Source organism: Microtus ochrogaster, chromosome 10 (assembly GCF_000317375.1).
Source record: "Microtus ochrogaster isolate Prairie Vole_2 chromosome 10, MicOch1.0, whole genome shotgun sequence".
Lineage (NCBI taxonomy): Eukaryota > Metazoa > Chordata > Mammalia > Rodentia > Cricetidae > Microtus > Microtus ochrogaster.
The window spans coordinates 73189139-73211447 of NC_022016.1; positions in this window are offsets into that span (position 1 = coordinate 73189139).

The following is a 22309-nucleotide window of genomic DNA, read 5'->3' on the forward strand; positions in this document are numbered from 1 at the left end:
CAACATCACATATTTGGTACCACTGGTAGCACTCCTGAAAGAATCAATGAAGGGACTTTGCTAGGTAGCAGATCATGCACGACTTTGTCCAAAGCAAACCAAAGTCTCATTTGGCAGAAACAGCTGGGGATACTGTTCCCAAACCTTGAGGACCTACCTTTCTACAAAGATGCTTTTGGTTTTCTGGACTTAGTTTCATCTCTAAGATAGACAGGTATACGCCCGGTTAGGCCCCTGAAAGGTCCAGAGCAGGTCCAGCATTGCCCAGCCATCTGCAGCCCTCTTCTGTGGGCATCTAACCAGGATAAAAGTATATTCACCCAAGTCTTATACCTCTGGTTTCCCTGACTTTCAAAATAACTTGCTGGGAAGCCTCTATGTGCACCAGTGTCAGAATTACATGTAGTAGGGGTTAAAACCTCAAGATGCACCGGTTTTACATGTACTAGGTCCCAACGTCTTTACAATAACCTACTGAAGCTAATACAATCATTGAATTTTGTAGATAATGAAGTCATTTCAGTGAAGTTGTGTGCTGAGAACAAACCAACTGGTAGACCTCGGGCTTGAATCCAGATCCGTTTAACTGTGACTTTTGCTCCTTCTCATATTGCACCTAAAGTAAAAAGATATGGGGAAGAAAAATAAATGAGGAAGTAACTTCCTAAGATATCCGGGAGGCTGTGATTTGTGGTGTGTCAATTAATATTGGCTGTCAACCCGACAAGATCCAGAATCACTTAGGACCCACACTTCTGGGATTATTATCTAGATTTGAACAATTGAGTAGGGAGACAATTACTGTGGTCTGCACATTCCACAGGCTGTAGCCCCAGTCTGGATGAAAATGAGAAAGCTAGTTGAGTGTTAGCATTCATTACTGTAGATGCAATGTTATCAGTTGTCTCAAGTTCCTGCCACGATGATATCCGTACCATGATAGACCCATCATCCTTTGACCAAGATGGTCCAGTGCTAGAAGCCTAGGAATTCTTATCAGCAAACTCAATTACATTCTAATCTCCACTTGAAAAATCCAAAGGGATGAAGCAAAAAAAGAGCCTGTTCATCTTCTTTGCAAGGTCCCAACTATGACAATGATGCATTCTCAGATGCTGTGGGGAGCAACGAAGATGGAGCATCCCAGTAGCAGAGACAAGTATCTAGACTTGAAAGTGTCGATAGAATCCATACAAATGCCTTGGCTTGAGTCTGGACCCAGACATGGAAGATCAAAAGGTAAAGCAAGGTGTTTGGAGAACCAGAAAGAGGGGTGGTATGGTCAGAGTGAAAGATCTGTTATTAGGATGTAGCCCTTTCTAACCACATTCAGGATAACTCACAACCATCTCGTAGTTCAGACCAAAACATGGATGAGGCTATTGCGGTGAGAGCAGCTCTCATCATCTTCATAGGATAGTTACACTGGGGTATCTCTTGCGTAATTGCCTTCAGTTGGAGCTCACGTCTATTTGTGTGCTGCTGGCTCAGATTCCTAGGGCTCAGACCACAGGCGACCCAGGAGAATTAGATTAGTCATTTGTATTACTATTGGACCAACGTAGTTTCTGGCCACGCAGCCTCCTGGTTTTGGAGATGCTCAACGTGTGCTCATTTCCCTGAAGAATTCAGCTTCATTTAAGCTCAAATAAATGAGAAATGCTAGGAAAAAATGTGCAGCCCTTGACCTTTGAGCTCTTCCAGTTGGCCGGTGGCCTTGGGTGAATTCCTCCACCATGAATCAAACTCAGGAGCGCAGTAGCATTGTTTTCGGGACTTTAGCCTTAATGTCCTTTCCCTCAATGGCTATTCTGCATCCCTTTCTCATTCCTTGAAGACTTGTCACAGACCAAGTGGCAGGGCCACTAGCAGGTTGCTCTGACTACCACATCCTATCTGCAACTGTTTTCTGAACAATTGAAATGCTATCTGTAATATCCACTCCACACTCAGAATATTTTAATACGCCTTGTTATCCCTCCCAAGATTATAATTCTATACTTGTTCCACTCTTTCGATCATCATCTATCTTGGGCCAGTACTCGTTAGCTTGTCTCTACTTCTGCCTTGAGGTAGCATACCCACTCCTGTAAAATCACTCTCTTTTCTCTTCCTCTCCATCTCCACCTTTCAGGAATATTACTTGCTTCTTAACAATGTCCACGTTATCATGAGAGCTGGGGGGGGCCATCACAACATAGATGTTTTCTACTCTACTAACTCAGAAATTTGCGCTTTCACACCGTATGTAAGTATATAGGAGATAGGGTTCAAGTCAATCCTAAAAGCAGAAGCAAATTATGTAAAGATGTGGTCAATTACCCATGATCCCACACTCCTCGTGCTTTGCTTTCAGCCTCTAGCCTGTACTCATGGTATAGGTGGACATTTCTGGGATCAACTGACATCCTTGTTACCTTACTGGGTGACTTCACAAGCCTCTGCCCTGCTTTTTCTGCCTCATCTTTTAAATTGCTTTCAACCTCTGCAATCTGCTGCTGTGAACTTCAAAAAAAAAAAATCTTCCTGACTTTATTATTGTTCTTCTCAGAAAGTCATGGCTGCTCCCGTGGCAGAGGACTCTCTAGCACCCTACTCAAACTCTGTCACCTTCTTTAGTCTCTCCCCAGAGAACATGGCTGCTCAGTTCTCAAACATTTCTCCCCCCAAAGCCCTTGAGAACAGAAGAAAAGAGACAGGTGTCTCTGGAGATCTATCCAAATGAGCTTTCTACAAGTATCCTATATGACAATGTTTTACCTAAGAATTATGCCAATCTCACCTCAGCTTTGTAAGATTTTTGGTTATTTTGTTATTTCTTAACAGTTACTTAAATCTCCCAAGTAAATTCTACAATCTATGAGACCGCACTGCCTTTCTCCTCTAGCTCTTTCCATTCGGCAGGGCCCTGGCACAATTTCTCTCAAGGAAAATGCTCTCTGGGTTAGGGTTTTGTACTTCTGCTCTATCTCTCGGGGTAAGTCCTGTAGCTGAGAAGTTTGAGGTCTACTGAGGGAAGGGTCTCCACCTGTGGCAATGATATCCACAGGGCCGTGTTGAGAGGGTAAACGGCTAGTAGATTCTGGGTGTCTACAAAAGAGCATATTCCTTATGTCGAAGTTGAAGATGGGATCAGACAGATAGCTCAGCATCTAACGTGCTTGATACACAAAACTGAAGACCTAAGTTCCATCCCTAGAACCTGTGTAAAGGTGGAAGGAGAGGACAAAGCCCATAAAGATGTCCCTTGACCTCTTCATGCATACCATAGCACGCTTGTGCTCATACACACATCATGGACAGACATACACCAAAAAAAAGAAATTCAAGTAAATCACGTCTGCACACAATAATAATAACAACCATAAATGGTCAATACATTACCAGTAGTTCCAACATGAAGCTTATTTTTTTCCACATCACTCAAGTCTCTTCCTATACCAACCATCCAGAGCTGAAAGCACAGGCAGCCGGGGAGGATACAGTAAGTGGCCTCAGTAGAAAGGGCACAAAGAAAGGTACTTCCTGGATCCAGCAACAAGAGATTCCAGGGACAGACTGGGGCTGGTGTCCCGTCCCTCTGCAGTTAGCTAGAGGGAGATCAGCTGCGTGGATGAAGCTGTCTTCATTGAGTCTGGGGTTTTCTGACTAGAGAAAGGAGCAAGCAAGGATTTCCAGGCTTGGGTTTAATTGGATGACTGTTAACCAAATATGCCATAAAGAGCAAAACCTATTTGAGGCCAGCCTGGTCTACAGAGGGAGTTGCAGGCAGCCAGGGCTGTTACATGGAGAAATTCTGTCTCAAAAAATCCCCCGCAACACACACACACACAAAAGAGCAAATCCTAGGGGCTGGAGAGATGACTCAGTAGTTAAGAATACATGCTGCTCTCGAGTACATATTCTTGGTTCCCAGCATCTGTATCAGGCAGCTCACAACTACCTAGAACTCCATCTCCAGGGCACTGACATTCTCTTCTGGACTCCACGGGATCCTGCCCTTCATACTTGCACATCGATCAGCCCCACACACAAATATATCATTAAAAATAAAATTAAAAACAATGAGAACTAAGGTTCATTATAGAAAAATGAGCAAAGTCTACACATTTTTGAAAGAGGGGCCAAGGCAGCAGGGGATACGCAGAAGAGGTAATAGGGGCAGAATGTAAGAACACCGAACAGGAAACTCCTTACGGCTTTGTAACTAAGGTGACAAAGAATTTGCCAAGTGCTGACTTCAGAAGCATACAGTGTGAACCAAAATGTAAAATCTGAACATCCATGATCAGCAGACATCAGGGCAATAGCAAATGGTCTTTGGGACCTTGGACTGAAGAAAGTTCTGAGTTATGGCTTTACTGCTGGGTGTCCTTTGATAGGCTCATGTGTTGGGTATCAGAGTGCTGATACTGGGGGTGTTTACGAAGTAGGACTTGGAAGTTGAAGAGATAACTCCATGATTAAGAGCACATACTACTCTTACCCAGGGTCAGAGTTCAGTTTCCAGCACTCGCTTCATGCAGTTCACAACTGCCTATAGCTCCAGCTCTAGAGGATCTGACGGCTCTGGCTTCTGGAAGTGCGTGCACTCACATGCGCACGTACACAGAATTTTGAATAACAAAGATCAATGCATGTGAAGAGCGGTGAGACCCTATATAAGTTCTTGGCCAATGGAGGTGCTTTCCTTGGAAGGGAATCTCAGTCTCCTTGAGCGGGTTCTACGGGAGGGCATTGTTACCAAGCCAGAGGTGATCTCCATGCCTCCTTTGTTCTCTGGTTTCACATATAAAACTGAAGCCATCTTCTCTCACAAGGCCTCCCAACCACTGTCTTTAGCTATGATGTCATCGTCACAGAAAGGGCCCAGTGTCAGTGCTGTGCCCTTGAACCTCCAGAACTGCGACCTAAATAACATGCTCTTTTTCACAGGGATTCATTGTAGTGATAAAAAGGTAACAAACACACACACCCCTTAAGAGTGGGTTACAGAAAACTTCAAATGCTGAATCACATTGCCTAAATTTTGTTGGAGTCGGCAAGCCTGGATGATGGGAAGTGGTGCATGACAGGGAACAACAAAGACAGCACAGACCTAAGGTTGGGGCTTAGCAGAAAAAAAAAAAACAAGCAAAAACATGGACCACATGCTAGATTTTGCTGCAAGAAATGAATCAAACACAGCAAAAGAAATGAATCAAAATATTTAAGTTATCAGAGATCTTGAAGACACTGAGTAATCCCTTCAGTGAGCAGTTCTGGATGCAAGTCTAGAGGACAGATACCCATTTGTCTTTAATAATTAGAACCTAGGGCTCTTTCCAGGGGATTGGATTTGAGATTTTTGCAAGGGTAACCAAAAAACAATAAGTAGTCTTATCCAAATATGGACATTCTAGCTCACAAAGTTTAAGTGAAACATAGCAGAAATCAGAACATGGCTGCGCCTTAGCAGTGGACTGAATAATAAAACCCAAAGCCAATTTTCTGACCTAAATTCAGAGTCCAAGGACTAGATCAGGGGCCACCCTTGGCTCTGCTCCTGAACTTCTGTTGCTTGGCCTCCTGTGTGTTTGGTACCTCAACTTGCAAACCTATGAACTCAGAAGTTGCATAAAACATTGCAAAGCCAGGCAGATAACTGCAAAATATTTTCTTTCCTGACTTTACCTGGAAATGAAATCTGGTTCCAAGAAAGAACTGAACAGCAAGGCAGGGACAGGCAAGATCACTGAGAAGATAAATTCATAAATTCATTCCAGTTTCCAGGCACTGGCTGGTGCCCCCGAAAGGAGCCTCTCAATAGAGGAAGAAGAATCCGTTTTGAAAACCGGAGCTTCCCAAGGGAGCAAAGTCTCCCCTTTATTTCTGCCGGCGGCATTCTGGCCCATACTGTGCCGTAACTGAGGGAGAAAGCCTCAGAAGTGCAGAGAGAAGGAGAGCAGAGAAGGAATCTGCAGTTATTTGGGGGGGCATCTGGGGGAGAACTCCTCGGGGGCAACATTTGAATTTGGTTTTGAAAAGATCAGAAGTTACCGCTCCAGACAAAAGGCAGGAGAGAGGTTATTCCCAGCAGAGGAAATCATTTGCTCAGAGACATAAAAGGGAAATTAGGTGAACAGCAAATAGTGTGGGGAGGAAAGAAAATGAGGAGAAGAGGGCTGTGGGAAGAAAAGTCTATCAGGCGTCCCCAGGGCAGGTAGACGTGAAAGAACACGGTGTAGCCGGACAATGTCAAACTGTTCCGCAGGGTAATGCTGAACAGGAAGGAATACAGAGGGGCACGGGGGCTCAGGGGAAAGGCGAGTAAGTCATGGAGCACTGAAAATACCTGCCTTAAAATAACATAAGATAGTCAAGATATGTGCCAGATAAGAAATGATGTAAAACTGGGGGCTTATGGGTAATATCACCTGCCAGATCTACCAAGACAATTTTCCCCATTTGTGCCAATATGACCCTGCTCCAAACAGTTTGCCGCTACATTATTAGTGAGTACTACCTGGGTAGTGGTCACTAACCTGGGTAGTGGGTAGCGGACCCTTGATAGTACTATGAACCATGGATTAGTCTGCTTAGGGTACTGGACAGTCCAAACGCAAGGATGGGATCAGCATAGAGTCAGAAACACGGAGGTGCTTGCCAACTGAATGCAGGCTGGCATGCCCAAATAAATCAATGCATGCATATGACACAGCTGTATGGCACCCGCTTCTACCAGCACCTGGGTGAGACAAAGATCCCTCTTCATTACTTCATTGATAACACGGTACTAATTGCTTCTAAGTGCCACTGAGACAGCACTCAAACAGAGTATAAAAGCAAATGTTATCAGCATCCTAGATGTCTGCGAGTGGCCCGCCAATCACACACTTCACCCTCAGTCCTCCTCGGGTCTCCGTGCACAGACCCAGGAAGCAAAGCCGGGACAGATTCCTGGCTCTGAAGACAGCTGATTAAAATCAACACAGCTGGTCTTTGAGACCTGCGTGTAAGAAGGAAGGCCGTTCCAGATGAAGCTGTGGCCCGCGGACTCAGTTTCCCTTTCATATCTATTCCCTGTCTTAATTGGTTCTCATAGCAAGACCGAGAAGTAGGCCTTATCATCCACACTCCACAGACGGAGCAGAGCTAGACTAGGGAGGTTCACGGTGCTCATCTGTGGTTATTCTGGAGCCACCGCCAGGTCGAAGACTAGGCCACTCATGCCATTTTCTAGGGTGGGGCTAAGCCATCAGTCCCATGGTCACATGCCTGCCAAACAGTAAAGCTACCCCTGGAACTCAGTCCCAGAACCTTTTCCAAAGCTACCAGTGAAACAGGCAAGACTTTGCTGGAAACTCCGTCCTGGAAGCCTGAGTCAGCCGTAAACTTATCAGAGCTCAGGGTAACGAAGAGGTGGAGTGGGAAGGGGAAGGCATCTCATGAACTTTTCAATTCCTATGCTGCTAGCTTTTGATCTTAAACAAAAACAATTTCTTTGCAGGCTCAGTGACACCTTAACTCTTTAGCGCCTGATCAGAGCACAGCCGCGTTCGGCAATGCGGCATCCAGGCACGGGGGCCTTCCCTCTGCCTCCTATTTAATTGTGGCAGAGCAAAGGGAAGGTTTGGCAGCTTTATGGACTGCTTCTCAGACTGTCGACACGGTTGCCTGACAGATGGCCTGCCATGCTGTATTTCTGGGGCCATGTCCTCCAGTCTCCAAAGGGGCCATGTGTTTTTGCTTCTTCATTGCAAGTAGATTTGTGTTAGCCCATGAATCACAGAAAGCCACGCTAGAGAGAGCTCTGAAGATCGTCTGGCCCACCACCACCACCATCACCACTCCCAGAACACTTCTCTGAGGGGAGAATGGAAGCTTATTTGATAATTAAGTATTAATAGTCATAAAATAAAGCAGAAGAAAATATTTCGGTACAAGACGTTGTTATAAAAATAAACGTTTGGTTTGCACCAACTTTACACCAACACTTCACATATTTTGTCCCTCTTAACCCTACAGACCACCTGTGTTGTGCAAATCAGAGAGAGTTGCACTCACTTGACTAAACCTCCTAGGACAGGACTACATGCAGATTGGGTGGCCATGCGTGGTAGCCCTCATATTTAGCAGGTGGTGAGAAAGGGTCTCATTTAGCCTTAGCTCACTTGTAGTCAGTAGCTAACTGTAATATTGATATTCCTGCTTCCACCTCCCAAGTTCTGGTGTCACAGGCAAGTGCCAATGTACCCAGCTCCCGAAAATCTGAAGACGAATGGCAAATTCATGAGGAAGACATGCTTCTTGTAGGTCAGGGCCTTCTTTCTTCTTTCTTTCTTTCTTTCTTTCTTCCTTCCTTCCTTCCTTCCTTCCTTCCTTCCTTCCTTCCTTCCTCTCATCCATCCATTCATTCTTTCTTTCTTTTTTTGAGATAGAGTCTCACTGTATATACCGAATATACCTGGCTGGCATCAAACTCATAGAGATCCCCCTGTCTCTGCCATCCAAGTGCTGGCATTACCTCAAAAGCTGCTGTCGCCATATGTCTCAGGCAGTTTTGCTACTTAACAAATTGCTGCACAACTTAAGAAAGGGTTTTTTTATTATCATAAAGAATGGGTTGTTTATTATCATGAAGAAGTCAACAGGCTTCTGCTGAAGTAGATTAAACTTGCCAGCTCATGGGTCATTTAAGGGCTGGTTTATGATGGCTTTGACCAAGCTGGTAAATGTCTAAAACCTCTGTCCAGATTGTCTCTCTTCATTCGAAAGGTTAATTTGAGCTGTTTAAGAAAGGGTAAGTGGAGTTGAAACCTCTCAAGGTCTGGGCTCAGGACTCATTAAATTACTTTTCTTCTTTTACAAAACAAAGTCTCAAGACCAATCTAGATGAGAACAGGAGAGAAATTGAGTCCAGGAGAAGAAAGTGAGAAAAATCTGTGGCCAATTTGGCAATGTACCACATTAAAATACAGAATGGTGAGCTAACTCTTCCAGAGGGCGTGACTCTTGGTTCCATGAGAACATGGCATGACATTGACTCACCCTGGGATGTACTAGCCGAACCAACAGCTACCCTGGAATAGAGGGGGAAACTGGAACAGAGAGCAGAAGATGGGATTGTTATCCTCCACTGGACAGCACATTAGAGACTTCTTTGCTGTTCCAGAGAGGTCTAGCAGAGACTGGAGACAGAGCTTGTGAATGTTCCACTTGGCTCTGGGAAGAGAAGAGAATGTAAACTCTTCCCTTCGTGCGTCAAGGCTGGAATGTGGGGACCACTGAGGATAAAGTCTATTTCTAAGGAGCAATCTTCCAATCCAGATGAGAAAATAGAAGCCCAGAGAGACTAGCATCCATGTCCAAGAACACATAGTGGAAATGCGAAGGCATATGGACCAAATTGTGATAACAAGGCCAGCTAAGATCAGCCCTGCTTGGCTTCCCATCCTAACAGTTTCTAGCATTTTCCATGGGAGCCAAACAAGGCTTCCAAATGTTCTGAGCAGTTACTTTGAGCCAAGCATCTTTCTAACACTTCCAGTGTATCAGCGAGAAAGATTACCATGCCAAATGGCAGGCATCCTTGCCTTCATGGTCAATGGAGAACACAAATCTCAGAAGGGTGAACAGACATGCTCAAGATTACACCATAAATGGGGGGGGAGGTGGGACAAGGGACTCGTTTTGAATCTAGGTTCTCACCACATCAAACTGTCCTTTCCATTTTCTCATCACTGGCTGCCCTTGTCTCTCACTGCATGTGCCAGGCAGCTGGGCATTTCCACCCCCCAAAGACTTCTTTATTCCTCCATCCTTGCATTCCGTGGACCTGGAATGAACCAACCACAATTTTTTTGATAATAAAAATACCTCTCTTCCCACCTGCATGTCTATGACATACATGATCTTCCCTGTCTTTGGAAGATTGGCTCACCTGCCACCTAGTTCACAGTCCTGAGGTAACAGCCTTTCCCCCTCCTCCAGTGAACAGTACCTCCCTGTCTCTCCTCTGTTGGTAAGCACCTCAATATTTCATGTTGTCTCCCCTCTAACCCTGTATACTAGTCATTGAGTTGTTTATGCCTATGTCTAGAAAGTTTGTGGTGGTCATAAGACTCCAATGTCCAGAGCTCCGCTTTCTCACTGACCTTGAGTGAGGAGAAATAAGTATAAAGTAAAATGGGAGGGAAATCCTACACACTTTCTATGCCCAGGTGCCCTTTATTCGTCTGCCAGCCAATTCAGGAGGAGTGCCAGGGGGAAGGTCTTTGTGTGTCTCAGATCCCAGAAACTTCTCTCTCTAAAGCACCACGGCGTTCTTCGGCCCTCCTCCTCTGCTTCGCTCTGATGTCTAACAGGCATTGAAAGTGCTTTGGTGAAATCAGTAGTTTGTCAAGCTTGGTTACGGCTATTCTTGGGAAAGAGCAGGGGTTGGGGGGGGGTGCGGAGACTGGTGTGGTAATAATTTAAGTTTTATCCAAATAAGATGTTTCGTGAAATGTGCGGGACTGCTTGAAGTGACACATTTCTGGCAGCTGATTGTCCCTGGAAGAGATAAAAGGCCGATGAGAGGAGAGCAGATTGTAGGAGCTCTCACCACCTCGGAACCAAGCCAGTCCCCACAGAAAAGGGGGTGGGCATCGGGACTCGCCAAGGTAAAAGAGTAAAGTTGACTGTTCTCTCCCCACCTCTGCGTGTGTATGAGAGAGAGAGACAGAAAGACACAGATGTCAGGTATCTATCTAATCATTTCTAGTATGTGCCTGTTGCCTTCCCCTCTCTGAAGCAACGGGCCTTGTCCATCTGTTCTTTCCTCTCACACGTCTGCGGAATAACCAAACCCACTGATGAGGGAGGAGTACTGGAAGCTTAAACTCACTGTGTAATTTAATTTTTCATTGTCTTTTTAAAAGAGACTTTTTGCGTGACGCCTGTTTTCTTTTCAAGGGTCTGAGCTGCTTCTTTCAAAATATAAAGGTTGACTCTTTGAAGACAGCTCCCACCACCACCACCACTAGCCGTGTCGTCCAAAAGAAGTGATTCAAGACCCTGGAAATAAAAGGAGCAAGATAAAAGCCTTGAGTAGAAGAAACATTTCTGGCCCCAGATTCTAGTCTGGACTTGCCAGTGACCCGCTGGATCTCTGTGAGTAAAGTCACTTCAACTGACTTAAATTTTCCAACTAAAGAGGTCATTTCCTCCCTCTGCTTGCATAATATTTTAACACTATGTTATAACTAAAGTTTTGCCTGAATACACGGAGATTCTCCTTGATCATCTCGTGTGGAGTGGTCTCATTATTTATTCTGTCCCTTACTTGTTAGCCCTCTGACCAAAACTCCCCATTGATATATATTAATGGACTGTTATCCACCACACATCTGCCTACAGAGCACTTCCTGTTGCCCATTACCTGTCTTGCAGCGACAGGCATCTTGGTATTGGTGAGACACATCCATCAGTTATTCTTCTACAGATGACTTGTCTGGCATGAAGACTCAAGTAGTTACCCTTATACCCTTGTAATTGTTTAGGCGAGCTTGGGTTCTGCTTCATGAATCCAAGCATGTTCCTCCCCAAAGCTGAGCTCACAGCCTCAAATCCAGACCCACGATAAAACAACCATGACCCCTGTTTTGCAGTGAGGCTTTCAGAGCTTGCTCAGCTATTAATAAACTTGATACTTTATGTTCTGTTTTGCTATGGATTTGTGTGGCTCCCCAGAGGCAGGAAGATTAACTCTGGGAATTCAACCTCCAACACCTAAGAGTGTTTTGCCTCCTGGTATGTGGTTTCAGGCCACCTGTCTCCTAAAAAAAAAAAGGCAGAATCACTGAATGTCAGGTAAGAGAAATTAAGTGTAAGGATCACCCCAGAATTTGGAAAACTACGTGCTAAGAATTCGGTGGAATAACCCCTCCATAAACTTGATAGGCAGAATCTGGAGACCAAATGACTGGCTCCAAGAGCCCGTGTTTATTAGCTTGCTCGCAAGTAAGAATCCACTTCACATGGGCCATTACATAAAGACCTACTAGCCTTGGAATTAGACCTAAGTTCGAATCATGGAAAACCATCCCCCGACTGCACAACTTAGGCACTGACCTTCCCTAAATACTAGTTTCTTAAACTGTACCTATTTTCAAGATTGTTAATCACTTATGAAATTTGAGATCCACAGATATGTAACTAGCAAAGATACGATGAATAAAAAAAGGCAAAAAGGAAAGAAAATTCTCAACTCTGAAGGGGATGAAGGAAACTTGTGAGCGATGCATGCATGGCGCAAGTCCAAATGAACCCTCAAACTTTCATCTGAATTCTAAAGTGAAGACATGCATGCATACACATATACATGTGTAGTATGTGCACACACAAGCACACACATGACACACACACACACAGAGATTTGGTCATGAGTACCCATTAGTCCCATGGCTGCAAAATACAACACAGCCTATTGCACTTGACCAACTTCCTCTTGCCCAGCTGATATCCCCAGATCTTCAAGGTAGCCCTGTGGTTCTATAATTTGAGGATACCAAGTACACCATGGGCTCCGCGAGGGTCTTAGATACAGAAGCGAACCAAATCTTGTCTCAGAGAGACATGGAGAGCTATGTGAATGGAGTTCATTAGCTGGAGAGACAATTCATACAGAAAAAAGGAAAGCATTCATACAGAAAACTGTCCCTAAACAAAATCAGAGGGTGTCCATAACAGAAGACCAGAGCCGTCTTTATCCAGTCCAGGCCCTTCTACAGATGACTGCAGGCCCAGAGAGAGGAAGAAGCTGGCTGCTGGCCTGTGTCTTCAGTTTCTGACTACAACCGGAGCGGGAAACTCGTTGGAAGACAACACAGACAGAGCTCTAGTGAGGAGCTGAGGAAAAATCTAGAGCCCATGCCAAGAGCTTAAACGTGTTTCCCCTGATGTGTACGAGCCCTGGGCCCAGAGAGAAGACTGTTTTCCTTGCCATCCAAGGCCCAGGGCTTGTCTTCCCCACTGGGACACCACTGCAGCCACTTCAGGGTTGGGGTGGGGCTTAACGCAGTCTCCCTCCAGAGATGGTCAGTTCCTAGGAAGCTGTGGGGCAGGTTTGATTTAGTTCTCACAACTGTCCATGGAGATGGTCACAACCATGGCAAGTGATAGAGAAGGGGACAAAGAGGCAAGAGGCACTGAGGATCTCAGTTGTCAGACAGGAGACAAGTATTCCCTACTGGAGGCAGAGTTACTGAGACCATCTCTCCCAGGGCATGCTGCAGCGCCTTCTCCTTACTCTTTCTGAAGTAGAATGTGTCTTTGTTAGGGTCTTTATTGCTGTGAAGAGACACCATGGCCACGGCAACTCTTATAAAGGAAAACATTCAATTGGGACAGCTTACATTTTCAGAGGTTCAGTCCATTACTCCCAAAGGCAACAGGAAGTGGCCTGAGACACTGGGTGTGGCTGGGGCATATAGGAGATGTCAAAGCCCACCCCACAGTGGCACACTTCCTTCAACAAGGCCATACCCATTTCAACGAAGCCACATCTCTTAATAGTGCCACTCCCTAAAAGCTTACAGGGGCCAATTATATTCAAACTACCACAGAAGGCATGCTATTGGTTTGCTTTGGTTATTTAAGAGAATATTATTTTCATGGCATCTCTATTTTGTCCCTCCATGTTTCTCTAGGCTGAAGGCAGTGGCAAACACACAGGTGCCCCAAAAGGTAGAAGGAGGGAGGGAGGGAGAAATGGAAGGAGGGAGGTAGTGAAAGAGGGAAGAGGAATGGAGCAAGAAATCCTTCTTTGGCTCCCTGCCCCTCTATTTTCTGTTTTAGGATCAGCTCAGCAAACTAACCAGCCTCAAATGTGCACAGCCTTCAGCTCTGGCTGAATGTTTTGAGTTCTTTGAAGCCTCTGATAGGCCTGTAAAGTAGAAAGAGGAGCTTGCGCTGTAGACATGCTCAGGAATGGATTATCCCCAGAGGCTTGCCAAGTTCTAACAGCTGTGAGGGTTGTGACGTGTGAACGTGGCCATAGACTGGACCTCTGCAGTTCTGTTTTCAGATGTCTGCCCAAATAAAAGACCTGGGATGGCTGTTGGCTAGGCTGTGCGTGACAAGGAAGAATTTTACTCAGTGTGGCCTAGCATCCTCTGCCCCACAATCAGGGCCAGTGGTGGTGATTTTGCTTTAAAGGAACACAGGCAGCAAGACAGCCACACAGACGGGCAGCTGGAGGGGACTGAGAGCCTCCTGGTGACACTGAGGTTGCAACTGTCAAGGCCTGCAGGAGCATAGACAGAGGTACCTGCATTGCTTTGTGAACCGAAGTCTCTGAGCCTCATCTAGGCTGGCGGCAGCCCTGTGGCACCTCAAGGTCATAGCAAGGAAGTAGACAGGTTAAGTCTCTGGATTACCCCATCCCATGAACTTTTTAAGACCCCTCAGCCCCCGACAATTAGGACTCCCTCCCGTTGGGTCTGATCAAACCTGAACACTATTCAGGAACCACGAGGCTATTGGTGCAAGGAGCTCACTCCTCCAGGTGAGGACTGTCTCAGGTCCTTAGGAGAGGAAATCCAGCTCCCATACCTGGGCGGCTCTCCAGTACATCTGGACTTTCTCCTTCCTGCCTCGGAGCCATGCTGCCTGCTAAGCTGTGGAGCACGACCAGAGTGTTTTCAGAGCCGCTGGCCGTTATGTCCTAAAACATAATAAATTGCATGCAGTGATTCTGCTTCTTTCTTTCAACTGCAGAGCTAAAACCCCCAGGTTTTGTCTGGGGCGCACATCATCTGATCGCCAACAGGAGGGTCCACAACCCAGACACCCCACTTTCTTTCAATTGCTCACTCGGTATGAGACTAAAGTCCTCTTGGCTCTGTGACATCATAACACCCTTGTAGGCTGCTCACACACTGTTGGCAGAGCGAACGGAGGACCCTCTCCTCAAGACGCCGTCTCTGCCTATGCTATTGCAGATGATAAAGATACTGTCCTGACAAGGTCAAATCCACGATTAGCAGGTTGCCTCATGAGTGGGGAAATGGCCATAGGTTTTCACCTAGAGAAGCAAGCAGCTGACTGCCTCCTGCTCTCCCTACTCCCTCCGTTCTCTTGCTCTCTACGCGTTCCTATTCACCTCTACCTGTCCACCTGCCCTCTTCTGCCGCCCCCCCTCCTTCTCCCCTCCTCTCTCTTTTCCTTCCTTCTCCCCCTTCCCGCTTTCCTCTCCTCACACATCTTCCCGCTACCCTTCTCCTTTCCTTTTCAGGTCTCATGGTGACGCCCCCCTCCACTGGAGGCACTCTAAGTGTGCTTGCCACCTATGGGACAGCAGTATACTCCCCCCCCCCCCCCCCCGCGACACACACCATGCACACCTCCTGGCCTTTCCCTTTTCACTTCAGGGCCCTTGCGGGCAATTTTCTGGCAAACAGACAAAGTTTGTGAACCCCCAAGTTAAAGAGGGGGCCTCTTCACTGATGTTGTTTAAAACCCATTACTTCCTGTTTAGTTGGAGCCACAGTTTTAGTAGGATTTCAAAAGCTGAGCATCACCTGATAAATACAAAGTTTCAGGCTCAGAGATGGAAATTCTGGGCCCAGCATGCCTGGATATTAGTGTATTAAAAAAAAATATTAGAAGGACTGAGACTACAACTCAGTGCTCAAGAGCTTGCCTGGCACATGTGAACTCCTGGATTAATATTAAGACTGAAAACAAGCAAGCAGAAACATGGAAAGGGACTTGGAAGATCACTCTGCAGGTAAGAGCACTCACTGTGACAATAAGAGGACCTGAGTTCAAATCCCTTGCATCAAGCCTGTAACCCAGTGTTAAGGGCTTAGACAGGGGACTGTAGGAGCTTGAGCGCAACTGAAATGGCAGGCTTAACGTTCGGGGATTTCCCTAGTTAGGGTTACTACTGCTGTGATAAACACCATGAGCGAAGCAGCTCGGGGAAGAAAGGGTTTATTTAGCTTACACTTCCATATCATAGTCCGTCATTGAAGGAAGTCAGGTCAGGAGCTCAAGCAGGGTAGGAAGCTGGAGGCAGGAGCTGATGCAGAGGCCATGGAGAAGTGCTGCTTACTGGTTTGCTCCACGTAGCCTGTTCAGACTGCTTTCTTATAGAACCCAGGACCACCAGACCAGGGATGACACCTCCCACATCGGGTTGGACCCTCTCCCATGAATCACTAATTTAAAAAATGTCCCACAGGATTGGTTACAGAAGACATTTTCTTAATTGAGGTTCCCTCATCTCAGATGACTTGTATCAAGTTAGCATAAAACTATCCAGAACAGTGATGCACCATACAAACAAAAATATAAATCAATTAGCAAGATATGGGCAGTTCTTTATACAGACTACAGGGCAGAATTGACCAGAAAGTTGCTAACTTTGTGATCTTGGGAAAATTGATTCTATGTAGGCCACCTTTTCTAACACATCTGAAAGGTTCTGAAGCCTTGTCCTGTCCCTCCAGGAGGGATTTAAAGTCACCTGGGTTCAAAGATTAGAGGACCCTTTGGTGCCCATAGAACCCAAGAGCAATCTGTAAAGCAAAGGACACAGTCAACAAGACAAAATGGCAGCTGACAGAATGGGAAAGGATCTTCGCCAACCCCACATCAGACAGAGGGTTCATCTCCACAATATACAAAGAACTCAAGAAATTGGTCATCAAAAGAACAAATAATCCAATTAAAAAAAAAAGTACATACCTAAACAGAGAACTCTCAAGTGAGGAACCTAAAATAGCTGAAAAACACTCAAGGAAATGTTCAATATCCTTAGTCATCAGAGAAATACAAATCAAAACAACTCTGAGATTCCATTTTACACCTGTAAGAATGGCCAAGATCAAAAACACTGTTGACAACTTATGCTGGAGAGGTTGTAGGGAAAAGGGAACACTTCTGCATTACTGGTGGGAATGCAAACTGGTACAACCCCTTTGGATATCAGTGTGACAATTTCTCAGAAAATTAGGAAACAACCTTCCTCAAGATCCAGCAATACCACTTTCGGGTGTATATATCCAAAGGATGTTCAATCATACCAGAAGGACATGTGCTCAACTATGTTCATAGCAGCATTGTTTGTCATAGCCAGAACCTGGAAACAACTTAAATGCCCCTCAACTAAAGAATGAATAAGAAAAAGGTTGTACATTTACACAATGGAGTACTACACAGCAGAAAAAAAACAATGACAACTTGAAATTTGCAGGCAAATGGATGGATCTAGAAAACATCATATTAAGTGAGGTAACTCAGACATAGAAGATAATTATCATATGTACTCACTCATAGGTGGTTTTTAAACATAAAGCAAAAAAAGCCAGCCTACAAACCACAATCCCAGAGAACTTAGACAATAATGTGGACACTAAGAGACACTTACATAGATCTAATCTACATGGGAAGTAGAAAGTAAAAAAAGACAAGATCTCCTGAGTAAGTTGGGAGCATGGGGACCCTGGGAGAGAGTTGAAGGGGAGGGGAGAGGAAGGGATGGGAGCAGAGAAAAATGTAGAGCTCAATAAAATCAATTTAAAAAATAACCCAAGAGCAATAGCATCATGGGAGTACATACCTCTGTCTCTGTGTAAACTGGGGTAAAGGGATGCTGTGGGAGGGGGTCACACATTGCTCTACATTAGAACAGGCATCAGTTGCCACCTGGAAGCGCCTCTTAAAGCTGGCTGAGAGACCGTAGAGGGGTAGCGAGGCCAGAGAGAACACAGAGTAAGAAGCAGGGGGACTCCAGAACTGGGGTATGGGCATGTGTAACCCCAGAAAAAAAAAGAGCTACCATTATCAAATATGAGCCGCTCAAGCAAGGGAGAAACTGGGAGGAATGACTGTTCTGCTGTTACAATCCTGAAGGTGACTGAGAGTAAAAGGCCGTCCGCTGGAGCCCTCTCAGCAGCTGGAGGAATAATTTCTTTGATGTAGAGAAGTGATCTGAGCCATGTTTCCAATGTCCCCTGCATTGTCCTTAAACTTACATAAGTGTAGCGTTTTATTTCCTCGTGCAGTTTGGAAAAGACATCTGCTGAAGTCCCCTCCCGACCCCCTGAATTACAAGGGACATGTGGGGAAATATTTCTATCTTAAAAATGTGGCTACTGACGAGGCCTTCCCAGTGCGCATGTCAGAGAAATTGCACAGAAGCTGAAGGAGAGCCACAGTGGCTTCCCAATGGGCTCCTGGTCCTGCACTTTAGGTCATCCTCTACTGGCCAGATCTGTATTTTGTCTCTTTGATTTGTTATCTCATTGCCTTGTAGGTAACACAGTCAATGCTTCTGTCCCCTGAGAAACACTCAGGACTCCTCTTATTGGTCTGGTTCCCCATCCTCGTTGGGATCCTCTTTTTCCATCTCTTTCCCTCCACCCTATGGCCTTAGATCATTACACATTCCAGCAGAGCACTGTGCCCAGCTCTAGGACACCTTCCCAAGTCTTCTGCATGGTAGACTTCTACAGTCTTTGAATCCTGGACCAAAGTCCCCATCCTCCAGGCTTCCTCTGGGTCTTCTATATCACTCAGTTAGAGCCCTTAGACAGATGAACTCACAACCAGGTTAACTGCGTAGATACTTCACAGAAACCAGATGTAGCAACGAGAAATTGATTTATCTTCAAAGACATTTGTCCTTAGTTGAAATCTCTTGTCTCTGACTTGATGCTTTTGAACAAAGTTTCTTAAAGAGGCTAGGGCTGTTTCCTGACTTAGTAGACTGTAATGCTGTCTACTTCAAAAGATTATGGCGACGATAACATGACAGGATGATGACAAATGCACAATACCTGACCGAGTGTCCCCAGCACGGTATCAATGCTCTATGTGGCAGTAGCTACTGGGAGGGGGTCCTTAGCCCTGCATTCTCTTTGTTGAGAAGCTCCCTCAGTGGAGTGTAAGTTCCCTGAGGGTAGGGTCCATGACTTCTTGTTCATCATCACATACTAATACATGGCTCAGAGCCTGGATAAATATTTTTAAAGAAATTGAAATAAGCATCATAACAATGTTGAACTAAATGAACCTGAACTGGACCCTTCATGGCTCCCCAGTGCAGAGGACTTATCTCATTTATTTTTGAAAAGGGAAAATTAGAAATTCCCTTCCATTGGTGATCAGAGCTGTAGTCTGGGCAGCCGAGCCGAGAAGAGGTGGCTGCCATGATGAGTCACACCTACCTCTTCCTCCTCCTTCCCTGCAGCTGCCCCCACAGGGCTGCTGCCATGCTGGACAGTTCAGACTAAACACATATACATCACTGTCTCCACACACACTGCCTCACATCCACACGGGCTCTGCAGTGGGCTCCTGGGGACAGTCAAAGGGGCTGAGACCACCTTGAAGTCATTAATGTTCATACCTGTCATCTTACTGTCACTTCCTGGATCAGACTCAGGGCGAGTCCATGGAGCAATGGCTGTGTGACAAACCCATTCTTCACGTGAGGGGCCCTGTATAGCTCACTAGATTCTGCTTCTAAGAAGAGGGCAAGATGTGTGCTTGACACAAATTCCACTGAGGAGAGTCACCTCTTGGCTCTTAATTGTTCTTCACGAGAACATTCACGATATAATGACAAGCACTTGGAGGAACTCCTGCGCAGACAGCAATTTTCTTGGATGGAACAAAAAAACAACCTCATTTGTTCTGGAAGGATGACAGAGAAGATCAAGAGCTGCGTTCATCTCGTGACTTGATGGTGAGTAAATATTTATTAGAAGTCCATCATCTAGTACCCAGGATACTAGATACAAGGAAATGAGACATCAGCCCAGGCTGCTTAAACCTAGCGATAACTGGACAGTCAGTACAATAGGCACCAGGGTCAACCCGTGCAGACCAGGTCCTCAGTGCAGACTTGGGAAGATTCCAGAGAAAATGGCGATGAAGGGATGGATAGCTTTGGATCTACTCCATAGAAAATTGGCAGAGGAGAGGAAGGGTCAGAGCAAGAACCCAGAGAGAAAACACAGAGGTAAGAAAGTGCACTGACCACACAGCAAGGCAAGGACAGGAAGTGGTCACCAGAAGGTAATAAGGTGTGAGACTGTACATTGAACACCTAGACTATGTTTTTATTAAATTTTTTATTTGTTTACATACCAACAACAGTTTCCCTTCCCCCATCTCCTTTTTACTCCTCCCCATCCACTTCACTGAAGAAATAAGGCCTCCCGTGGGGAAGTCAACAAAGCATGGCGTACAGAGGACCAAGTTCTTTCCCCTGTAGCAAGGCTGAGCAAGGTATCCCACCACAGGGAATAAGTTACGGAAAGCCAGCTCATGCACCAGGGACAGGTCCAAGTCCCAACACTAAGTGCCCCATAAACAGACCAAGTTACACAACTGTCACCCACATGCAGACGACCTAGGTTGGTCCCATGAGGGCTCCCTAGGTGTCTGTCTAGAGTCCTCAAGCTTCCATGAGCTAAGGTCAGCTGTTTCTGTGGGTTTCCCCATCATGATCTTGACACCCCCCCCCCTTGCTCATATAATCCCTCCTCCCTCTCTTCAGTTGGACTCCTGGAACTCGGTCCAGTGCTTGGCTGTGCATCTCAACATCTGCTTCCCTCAGTTACTGGAGAAGGCTCTGTGATGACAGTTAGGGTAGTCACCAATCTGATTACAGGGGAAGGGCAGTTCAGGCATTCTCTCCACTATTGCTAAGAGTCTTATCGGGAGTCATCCTTGTGGATTACCAGATGTTTTCCTGGCACCAGGTTTCTACCTAACCCTATAATGCCCCCTCCTGTCAAGATATCTCTTTCATTGCTCTCCTTCTCTGCTCCTCCCCCAACTCGGCCATCTCATTCCCTCAAGTTCCCATCCCCTGTCCTCTCCCCTCTCCCTACTCCGCCCCAAGTTTACCCAGGAGAACTCATCTATTTCCCCTTCCCAAGGTGATCTTTGTGTCTCTCTTAGGGTTTTCCTTGTTACTTAGCCTCTGTGTAGCCTGATTATCCTTTGCTTTACAGCTAATATCCACTTATGAGTGAGTACATACTGTGTTTGTGTTTCTGGGTCTGGGCTTCCTCACTCAGAATGATCTTTTTCTAGTTCCATCTATTTGCCTGCAAATTTTATGATATCATTGGTTTTTTTTTTACAGCTGACTTAATACTCCATTGTGTAAATGTATCACATTTTCTTTAACCATTCTTTGGTTGAGGGGCATCTAGGTTGTTTATAGGTTCTTTCTATTATGAATAATGCCATTATGAATGGTTGAGCAAGTGTCCTTGTGGTATAATTGAACATCCTTTGGGTATATGCCTCAAAGTGGTATTAAGGGTCTTGAAGCAGATTGATTCCCAGTTCTCCGAGAAACTGCCAAACTGATTTCCAAAGTGGCTGTACAAGTGTGCACCCCCACCAGTAGCAGAGGAGTGTTCCCCTTACTCCACATTCTCTCCAACCTAAGCTGTCATCAGTGTTTTTGATCTTAGCCATTCTGACAGGGACCATTTTCTTAAAGCATTCAAGTTCCAACAGAGTCACTTCAAGATCCTCAGCCAAACCGAGTGTCTTCTGTGAGAGAACTGTATCCTCCATGTCCACTAGATGAAACTCACCTCTGAGTTCCAAGTTATGCGCTAGCATAACAAACCCTTTAAGGATTTCCCAAGTCTGACAAAGTATAAAATATAGAAAAAAAAGGCCAGGTGAGTATGGTGGTGCACACCTTTAATCCCAGCACTTGGGGGGCAGGTAGATCTCTGTGAGTTCGAGGCAAGCCTGGTCTATGAAGCAAATTTCAGGACCAGGCTATGCAGGGAAACCTTACCTCAAAGGAAAAAGTGAAAAGAAAAAAGAAATACACTAAGTAAAATTCAAGCGTGCTGAGATGGCTTATTTTGTGTGAGAACTTGGTTAGGGCAGGATGTCCAGTTGCTTGGTCAAGCACTAGTATGGATGTTGCCATGAAGATGTCTTGTAGATGTGATTAATATTATAAAATATTTTCTCAGGTAAAATATTTATCCCCTCCACAGTGTGAGTGGGCCCGATTTCTTCAGTTAAAAGCCTTAGCACGGACCTCACGGTTTCCCAGAGAAAGAATTCCTCCATGATGCTTTAACATAGGAACTTTGCCTGGGTTTCCAGCTTGCTGTTTTGCCTTTCAGATTTGAGATCCATGTCTGCTCTGCAATTCTCACTTGATTTTCCAGCCAGCCCAAAGACGTGCCAGCCTCTGCCATGACATGAGCCAATTCTTTAAAATAAACCTTTCTGATAGGTAGACAGACAGACCAACAGATAGATAACAAATATGGGTAGATGATAGATAGCA